This window comes from Mus musculus, chromosome 10, assembly GCF_000001635.26.
Source record: "Mus musculus strain C57BL/6J chromosome 10, GRCm38.p6 C57BL/6J".
NCBI lineage: Eukaryota > Metazoa > Chordata > Mammalia > Rodentia > Muridae > Mus > Mus musculus.
In genome coordinates, this window is record NC_000076.6 from 37,061,478 (window position 1) to 37,070,336 (window position 8,859).

Below are 8,859 nucleotides of genomic sequence, written 5' to 3' on the forward strand. Positions count from 1 at the left end.
TTTTCTTTTAAACAGTAATAAAAAAGTAATATTTTATTTTTTAATTTTTTTTCTTAATTGCATATTTTATTTACTTACATTTCAAATGTTATCCCCTTTCCTTGTTTCCCTTCTGCAACCCCCTATCCTCCCCCTCCCCCCTTATCCTGCTTCTGTGAGGGTGCTCCCCCACCCACTTACCCACTCCTGCCTCACCACCCTAGCATTCCTCTACACTGGGGCTTCAAGCCTTCACAGGACCAAGGGCCTTCCCTCCCATTGATACCAGATCAGACCCTTTCAGCTCTCTCAGGCCTTCTCCAAAGCCTCCATTGGGGTCCCTGTGCTCAGTCTGATGTTTGGCTGCAAGCATCTGCATCTGTATTGGTTAGGATCAGGCAGGATCTCTCAGGAGACAGCTGTACCAGGCTTGTGTCAGCAAGGACTTCTTGGCATCCACAATTTCTTTTGAACATTAAGACCCTAAATTCTTTCTTAGACCATTTAACTCTTTCAGTCATTTTGGATCCTTTATTGGGGAGTCGGTCACTTGGTGATGAATTGTGTTGTAGGTGTTGGTTCTATTGTATCCTTTGGATTGATTTGTCATGTTTTATGCATCTATTGAAGTGAGTTTGTATTGACTTCCTTTTCTCCTACACCTATTGAGTTATTCTGGTTTCTTTGACTCTTCTTAGAGGATTATCCACTTGCATTTGCAATTTGGCTATGAGAAGTGGTGAAGTTGAAATGTTTTGCTGACTATATAATGGATGGCTGATGTGACCTCATCTTGGCTATGTGCCAACGAGACCTGTTGTGGTGAGTTTTTGGCTGTACTGCTTTGTGCTCCCAGTGGATGGCATGCACGCACCCACCCAGGAGTGATCTCGGATCTGCAAATGGAAAACACACACACACACACACACACACACACACACACACACACACACACCAGTTAATTTTAAAATTCCTTGGCTAATTCAATGGCCACTGGCCAGCGGCCACTTACCTGAAGTCTCACATGGTTGATTGGCTTTATCTCCTGCCACTATTGCATCTCCTTCTTCTCCCCCCAGTTCTGGTGATTCTCTCTGTGTCCTACCCGTGCAACTCTAAGGGTCCTGCCTCATACACAGCCATTGGCTACTGACATCTTTATTGATAGATCAAAAAACCAATTGGGGAAAGGATCTTCAGTTTCTGGACATGCAGATTCAAACCATTAGCACCAATCTCCAACAAAGACCAAGGGTGGGGATGTACACTGCCCACTAGTGTGACCAGATGGAGTCAAAATCTTGGTCATCCTTGGATTCTCTGAACCTGCTGGAGGCAGGACACCAAACTTCAGACCCAGTGAAGCCTGTCTATTATCAAGAGAGGCTGTAGTTAGAGTCACAAGCTCAATGTGAACATCTGGGAGGAGAGAAATAGTCTCTCGGTCCTTCAGTGATTTTTAGCACCTCAGACTTTAGAACCTCATACCCTTATTGACCTTAGATACTACTGGAACCAAATCTCTAGTCTGTCAGGGCACCCTGAGCACACTAGACATGCAGCTTGAAGCTACTGAGGAGAGGGAGGGGTGGCGAGACTGGGAAGACCTGCTCTAAAAGCACTCTCTGGTTCCACAGAAGTCAGGGTCTCCATACTTTCTTAGTCCAATCATCTGGTGATAGACAGGCTTCACATCTTGAGCTTTGTGGCTAATGCTGCATAAATATGGAAATCCAAGTGAGCAGCTCTGTGGTATCCACTTAGTGTGTACCAAGGTGTGGTTTATCTGACCCACATGACACTTCTGCGTTTAGGTTTTTTTGAGGAAAGTCTGTAATTATTTTCATAGTAGCTATATGTGTTTGGATTTCCACCAGCTCTCTCTAAGGCTTCCCTGTTCTCAAGCATCACCAGCACCAGATGTTACTGATTTTCTCAATCATAGACATTTTGATGGCTGGCATAGACTCTAAATGTTGGGTTTTGGGAGGGGAGCATTTTTCTAGTGGTTAGGGATGTCAAATGTTTTTAAATGACTATTTCGTATTCCTTCTCTGGAGATCTTACCATTCAATTTATTTCTGTATTCATTAATTAGATGATTTGGGATTTGGGAGGTTTAATCTTTTAAGTTCTTCATATTTTCCTACATATTAATTCTCTTTTAAATACATAGCACGATTTTTTCCCTTCTGTAGACTATCTCTTCACTCTGGTGGTTGTTCCTGTTTGTTTGTTTGTTTGTTTGTTTTGTTTTGTTTGTTTTTTTGTCCAAAGCTTTTCAGTTTCATACAGTCTCATTGGTTATTTATCAGGATCTTTTCCCTACTATTATGATCCTTTTCAGATCATCCTATTCCTATATCAGGAAGTAATTTGTCTGTTTTTCTCCAGCATTTTCAGAGGGTCAGATCTTATATTAAAGGCTTTCCAGAAGCAGATACTTACAACCAACAATCAGACTGAGCCCAGGGATCCCAATGGAAGACTTAGGGGAAGGACTGAAGGAGCTGAAGGGGGTTGCAATCCCATAGGAAGAACAATATCAACTAACAGATCCCTCGGAGCTCCCAGGGACTAAACCACCAAGCAAAGAATATACATGGGTCCATGGCTTGGACCCACAGCTCCTGCTACATATGCAGCAGAGGACTGCCTTATCTGGCATCAGTGGAAGGGGAGGAACTTTGTCTTGTGGAGGCTTGTTGCCTCAGTGAAGGAGGATTCTAGGGGGAGAGGCCATGGTGAGTCGGTGGGTGCAAAAGCACCCTCTTAGAGACACAGGGGGCAGGGGATGGGATGGGCGGTTTGCAAAGGGGATGCTGAGAAGGGGGACAACATTTGAAATATAAATAAATAAAATAATTTTAAAAAATGCTTAATGAAGGCAATGAGTTATATTACTCAAGTATTACACAGAAGTAGGAAAATCCATGGGGAAGTTCAGTGGTGGTACAAAGAAATTACAAAGGTGTCATTCATCTGTTTATTAAAGAACTCCTGAATTCTTAGTTTCCTTACCTATCAAAATATTCTCTTTATTTTTCTAATTTTTCTTTCTTTATTTCTTCCTTGACCATGCTATCATTGAGTAGATTGTTGTTCAACCTCCACGTGTATGTGGGCTTTCTTTTTTTTTATTGGATATTTTCTTTATTTATATTTCAAATGCTATCCCGAAAGTTCCCTATACCCTCCCCCTGCCCTGCTCCCCTACCCACCCACTCCCACTTCTTGGCCCTGGCATTCCCCTGTACTGGGGCATATAAAGTTTGCAAGACCTAGGGGCCTCTCTTCCCAATATGTAGCTAGAGACATGAGCTCTGGGGTACTGGTTAGTTCATATTGTTGTTCCACCTACAGGGTTGCAGACCCCTTCAGCTCCTTGGGTACTTTCTCTAGCTCCTCCAATGGGGCCCCGTGTTCCATCCAATAGATGACTGTGAGCATCCACTTATTCTTATTGAAAGAATCAATGACATAGTCAATGCCATATCATTTTTAGTGGTTTGTTTCTTCTTGTCTCTTGTAAAATACTTTGTTTCCTCATGAAACAATCTTTAATAAAGAATTAAAAGGTTGGAAAGCAAAGTCTTTCATCCATTCTGAATAAAACATTTTACAGGGTAAGATAAACTCTCCTTTTGTGTCTATCTGGTTTTCTAGAACCATTTGTAAAGGGACTATCATTTTCCAGTGTAGGATTTTACCGTGGGGGGTTTTCTAGGTCCTGTATTCTACACCATTGGTCCGTGTATTTGTTTTTGCAGTATAGTTGAATATCAGTTCTTGTTTTCTTTTTAAAAGACAGAATGTCTCTATGTCTCTCCTTCCCTCCTTCCTTCCCCCTCCCTCCCTTCTCCCTCTCTTCCTCCTTCTCCCTCCCTCCCTCCTTCCCTCCCTCCCTCCTTTCCTTCCTTCTGTAGTTCTGGCTGGCCAGAAACTCATGGTGTAGATCAGGCTGACCTCTTATACACAGAGCTCTGCCTGCTGCTGCTTCCTGAGTGCTTTGATTAAAGGCACAGCACGCACTGCTTCACCCAGCTGTTGTCAGGTATTTTGGTAATTCCATCTTTGTACTTTATCCTTAGGATTACCTTCACAGCCTTTTGTGTTTCTATACAAATATTAATAGCTTTATTTATTTGTTTTTGGACCCATATATAAAGTAATTGGAATTCTGTTGATTAATTGTATTAAATATGTAGTTTACCTTTTGCAATACAATAATTTTTGCAATATGAATTCTGTTAGCCCATGGATACAGAAAGTCTTTCATCTCCTAGTGTCGTTTTCAATATCTGTCTTCAGTGTTTCAATGTTTTCATTGTAGATGTCTTTCACCTTCTTGGTTAGATTTATTTCTACATATTTTTTGTTTATTTTTCTTTTTTAATTGCTTTGTAGCTTTTGTGAATGATCTTCCTTAGCAAGTTCATTATTGCTATACAAAATAGCTACTCATTTTTTAAAATGTTCATTTGTATTCTGCTATTTTGCAGAAAGTATTTATACTCTGTAAGAGTTTTCTGTTGACTTGTAGGGACTTTGAAATATAAGATACCTAAGTGTCTGGGAATCATCTGTAGTAAGAGTGGAAGAGAAGTAGGAAACAAAATGAAAGGAATTTGAATGTATACCAATTGGAACACCAATATGTTCTAGACCTTAAAAAGAAGCAATGCATGATAAAACCTGGATTTTGCCCTGTCTGACTGAGGTCAGTGTTCCTGTGGTTTGTGAGGTGACTCCTGGACCCCAAAACAACAACAAGCAAGAAAGAAAATTAGATTGGAAGAGAATTATCCAAAAGTAGAGGAAACAATTCTTGATGTTCAAATGGAGCTGGAGATAGTTCATGTTTCTCCCAATGAACTAGAAAACGACACAACCCATGCACTGATAGATAGATTTGTCAGAATACCAGCACTAATAGCTTCTCTGATCCCATACAACAAACCCAACAGCCAAGTGTAGGAAGTCAAGCTATTTCCCTAAGTTAATGGCTTCTCAAAGGAATCTTAAAATTATTTACAAAAATATAGCTTCTAATTACACAAAATTTAGCATCTGACAAGCACAAGAATATCAACCCAAAATGAATAGAAAAAAAAAAAGCTGTCAAAAAGAGATGAACTGATAAATTAGAGTGATGATGATAAATTGATGCATATATAAGAGTGTTGGGAGAGAATTATAACCATGATTACCAGGTTAAGCAGGTACAGAAAGGATTGAACATGGCATCAAAGACATAAAGAAGACTCAAATAGAATATCAGAAGAGGAAACACTTATCTGAGAAAAAATATATACAGGACTAAGAATAGGTTGTAGACTGCAGAAGAAAAGATTAGTGGATTTGATGTCTCTGAAGTTTATTCTTGGTTGTCAATTTGACTGCATCTGGAATGAAATCTAAGAACCTGAGTACACCTGTGAGAAATTTTTTCTTAATTAAATCATTTGAAGTGGGAAGACTCACTTTTAATTCACTTCTTTTGAAGTGGGACCTTTATTCTGGGTCACAACTTTTACTGGCAGTCTATATAAACTCTGTGGGGATCAGAAGTCTCTCTCTTTGCCTCTATGGTGTCACTCTGGCTTGCAACTCCAGTCATTCAGTGGTATTAGAGATAACTTCTTCAGGATTCCAGTGTATGCTGAAGATAGCTGAGACATCCAGCCTCATGGACAATTCTTGGACTTTCGGTTGGTAACCAGTAATATTGAACTAATTGGATGACAGCCTATAAGTCATTCTAATAAAACCCCTTCCTATATCTATACATAGATTCATTTATTCAGTTCTGTTCCTCTAGAGAACCCCGACTAATAAAATGGCAAAGCAATTGAAGCTACTCAGTACCCTAAGAGATAATACCTAGAACAGAAAGAGGAGTGAGAAATCATTGTGCTTTCGGCAGCCATGGGCTTAATAATCTTGTGAATCTGCTTCTCCTCCCCCCCCCCCCAAAAGGAAAGAAGAGAGAGAAAATAACTGAAGATTTAATTAATTTGCCACAGTTATGAGAACCTTAAGTCTACATACCCAAGAAGTTCAATGAATCCCCAAATATGAAAGGTGAAGCAGTTGAAGAATGACCCAGCGGTTAGGAGTGCTTGCTGATCTTCCCAAGACCAGGACTTAGTTCCTGGCCTTCATGTTGGGCAGCTAACACCCAGTACCAGGTAATTAAACACACTTTTCTGGCTTTGTGCAATGGCGTGCTCATGTGTGTTTGTGTTTGTGTGTGTATGTAAATATTTTTTAAGAGACAAATGTGCCCTTCCCCAGCCTTGAGTAGGCTGAACAGACCTTGAGTGCTTGCCACTATGAACCTTAATGACCCAGGTGGAGTCATCTGCAACTTCCTACAGGAACTTAGAAGAATTGACCTTGCTTTGTAACATAATCCAGCTGAATCAAAGGATGGGTCTGTGGGCTTGCCCTATAGAAAAGAAGTGCTGACTATTAAACTTGGAGCCTTGATCATAACCTTTTCTTGGCTTCATTCTTCTCTCAATACACCCCCCCCCCTTTCATTCCCAGCCCCCTTTCAGGCACACTTGGTTCATCCATGGCTGCTAGACGACTACAGAACAAAATCTTACAGGGAGTGTACTGATTAAATTAGTTAAAATGAGTGGTAAAAGATAAACATTTTGAAAGTATGGAGGAAGATACCTCATACAGAGAGAAATGAAGACAAGAATGATGGCTTCTTAGAAAGAATCTAAATAAAGAGATACTGAAGCAGCATCCTTATACTGGGACAGGAACAAAACACAGAAACAAACCACATCCAAGGCTGAGCATGGTGCCAAATGGCTGTAAATCACACTTGGTAGGGGAGGTGAAGTCAGGGGAAATCAAGAGTTTAGGGTCATCTTTGGTTAAATAAGGAGTTACAGGCCTGCCTGGGCTATATAAAATCCTGTAGCACTCAAGCAACCAAAAGTAAACCCAAAACCAAAAGCTCTCCAGCTAGAATCCTGTGCTCAGAAAAACAAAAGACAAACAATGAAACCTTTCAAAAGCAAAGTCTGAAGCCCCCTTTCAGCCAGCAAATATAAATATCAGATTCTTAAGGTAAAGTAAACAAAATTGTGGAAATATTTATAAATATAGAACCCAAACTAAGCAGTCCCCATAATCTGTGAACTAACGCATGACTAATAAAACATCCCAGGACACCTGAAGATGGACTGCATAATAAATATACAAAAGGTACAAATTTTTCTTTGTTTTGAGATAGAATCTGATGTAGCTTGAACTACATCAATCCTCCTACCTCACCTCTTGGAAAGTAGGATTACTCATGTGTACTTCTATGCCTGACTCAAAATTAAAAGACCACACCTTTCCATTGCTTTGAGGCTTTGGGAAAAGAAAGCCACCATTTATACCTTTTCAATCAATGAAATAAATTCCCATTTCTCCCCTTTACAGTGATAACATAATACCGGAATCAGGGAAAACGTTTACACACAGACATCTACAAACTGAATTCCTTATTAATGAGTTGTCAGGCATCCTAATTTAGAACTGATGAATAGAACATTTGATAAATTAAATTATATTAACATTATTAATGTCAGCCATTAAGAAGACAGAGTATGAGCAAGAATATCTTTATGCTAGTGATTAAGTTGCAAGGAATTGCTGTGGAAATGCCTTTGTATTTTTCTAAATAATTAATGAGAAGAGAGAAGCATACTGTAGTTTTACTGTAAGAGTTCATCTGATTAAAAAAAATTAATTGTTGCCATATTCAACAGGACAAACATGAGAAGCCTTGCCCCATAGAGGAAAGGATCCTGCTGTCTATCTCCAAACTGTATTTGTTTCTGAAAATGGTCCAGATAACAAAGATTTTTTAATAGTGTTTTTGAAACAGAATTCTGATGTGCCAAGACTTTTTTTTAAATCTACCTTTAGAAAAGATACCTTAGCAAAGGGAAGGTATAAACCCCTGTTACAAAGTTAGACACATTGCTATTTCCTTTCACCGTCTTACATGTTCATCCACTTAGATAATTAAATGACTGAAAATTCAAAGAGGTAGGGTCCAGAAAGATGCATAAAGGGGCTTGTGGCCAAGTCTGACAACCTGGGTTCATTGTCTGGAACTGAACTCACATGGTGGAAAGCGAGAACAACCTCAAGTAGACACATCTGCACATGCACAATGGCACATGTATGTATACATGCACACACACACACACACACACACACACGTGTATGGTAAATAAGTAAATGTGTTAAAATGATTAATCCAGTTTCGTGTGAAGCTTCATGTGAAGGCACATCTACCAAGACTCAGCAAAATTGTCCCAGGGCACATGTTTGATGGCCACTGGAACCAGTCATGGCACCAACTAGGAAGAGGAAAAGCAGAAAAGAAAGATCTTCTGCTAGATGGCTTTTCAGTCAGCAGATACAGCCCTAAAACAACAAGACTCCAATGCAAATCCCTAAAACACTTGTGAAGCGTCTACTATGAGACCCTTTTTATTTATAGAATGGCTCTGGCTTGGTTAAAAATTATAGGGCATCTGCCCTAAATTACAACCATTGGCTAGGTGTGTACTGCATGCCTATAATTCAGGAGCTTAAGGCAATATGATTGTCCTGGGTTCAAGGTCAGCCTGGGCTTAATGAGTTTGAGGCCAGTCTGGACTTAAAGACAAAGAATATTTGAAGGCTATCTTTTGAATTATTTTGGCTCCTTTTTTCCCCTAATCTCGTGTTATTTTCCTATTTAAAGAAAAAGAGTATTTACTAAATTAGAAATGTTGAACTAGAATATCGAATGAAATAATATACAAAGTTAAAGAGGGTTCATGCCAGTAAAGAATAAACTAAATTATGCAGGCA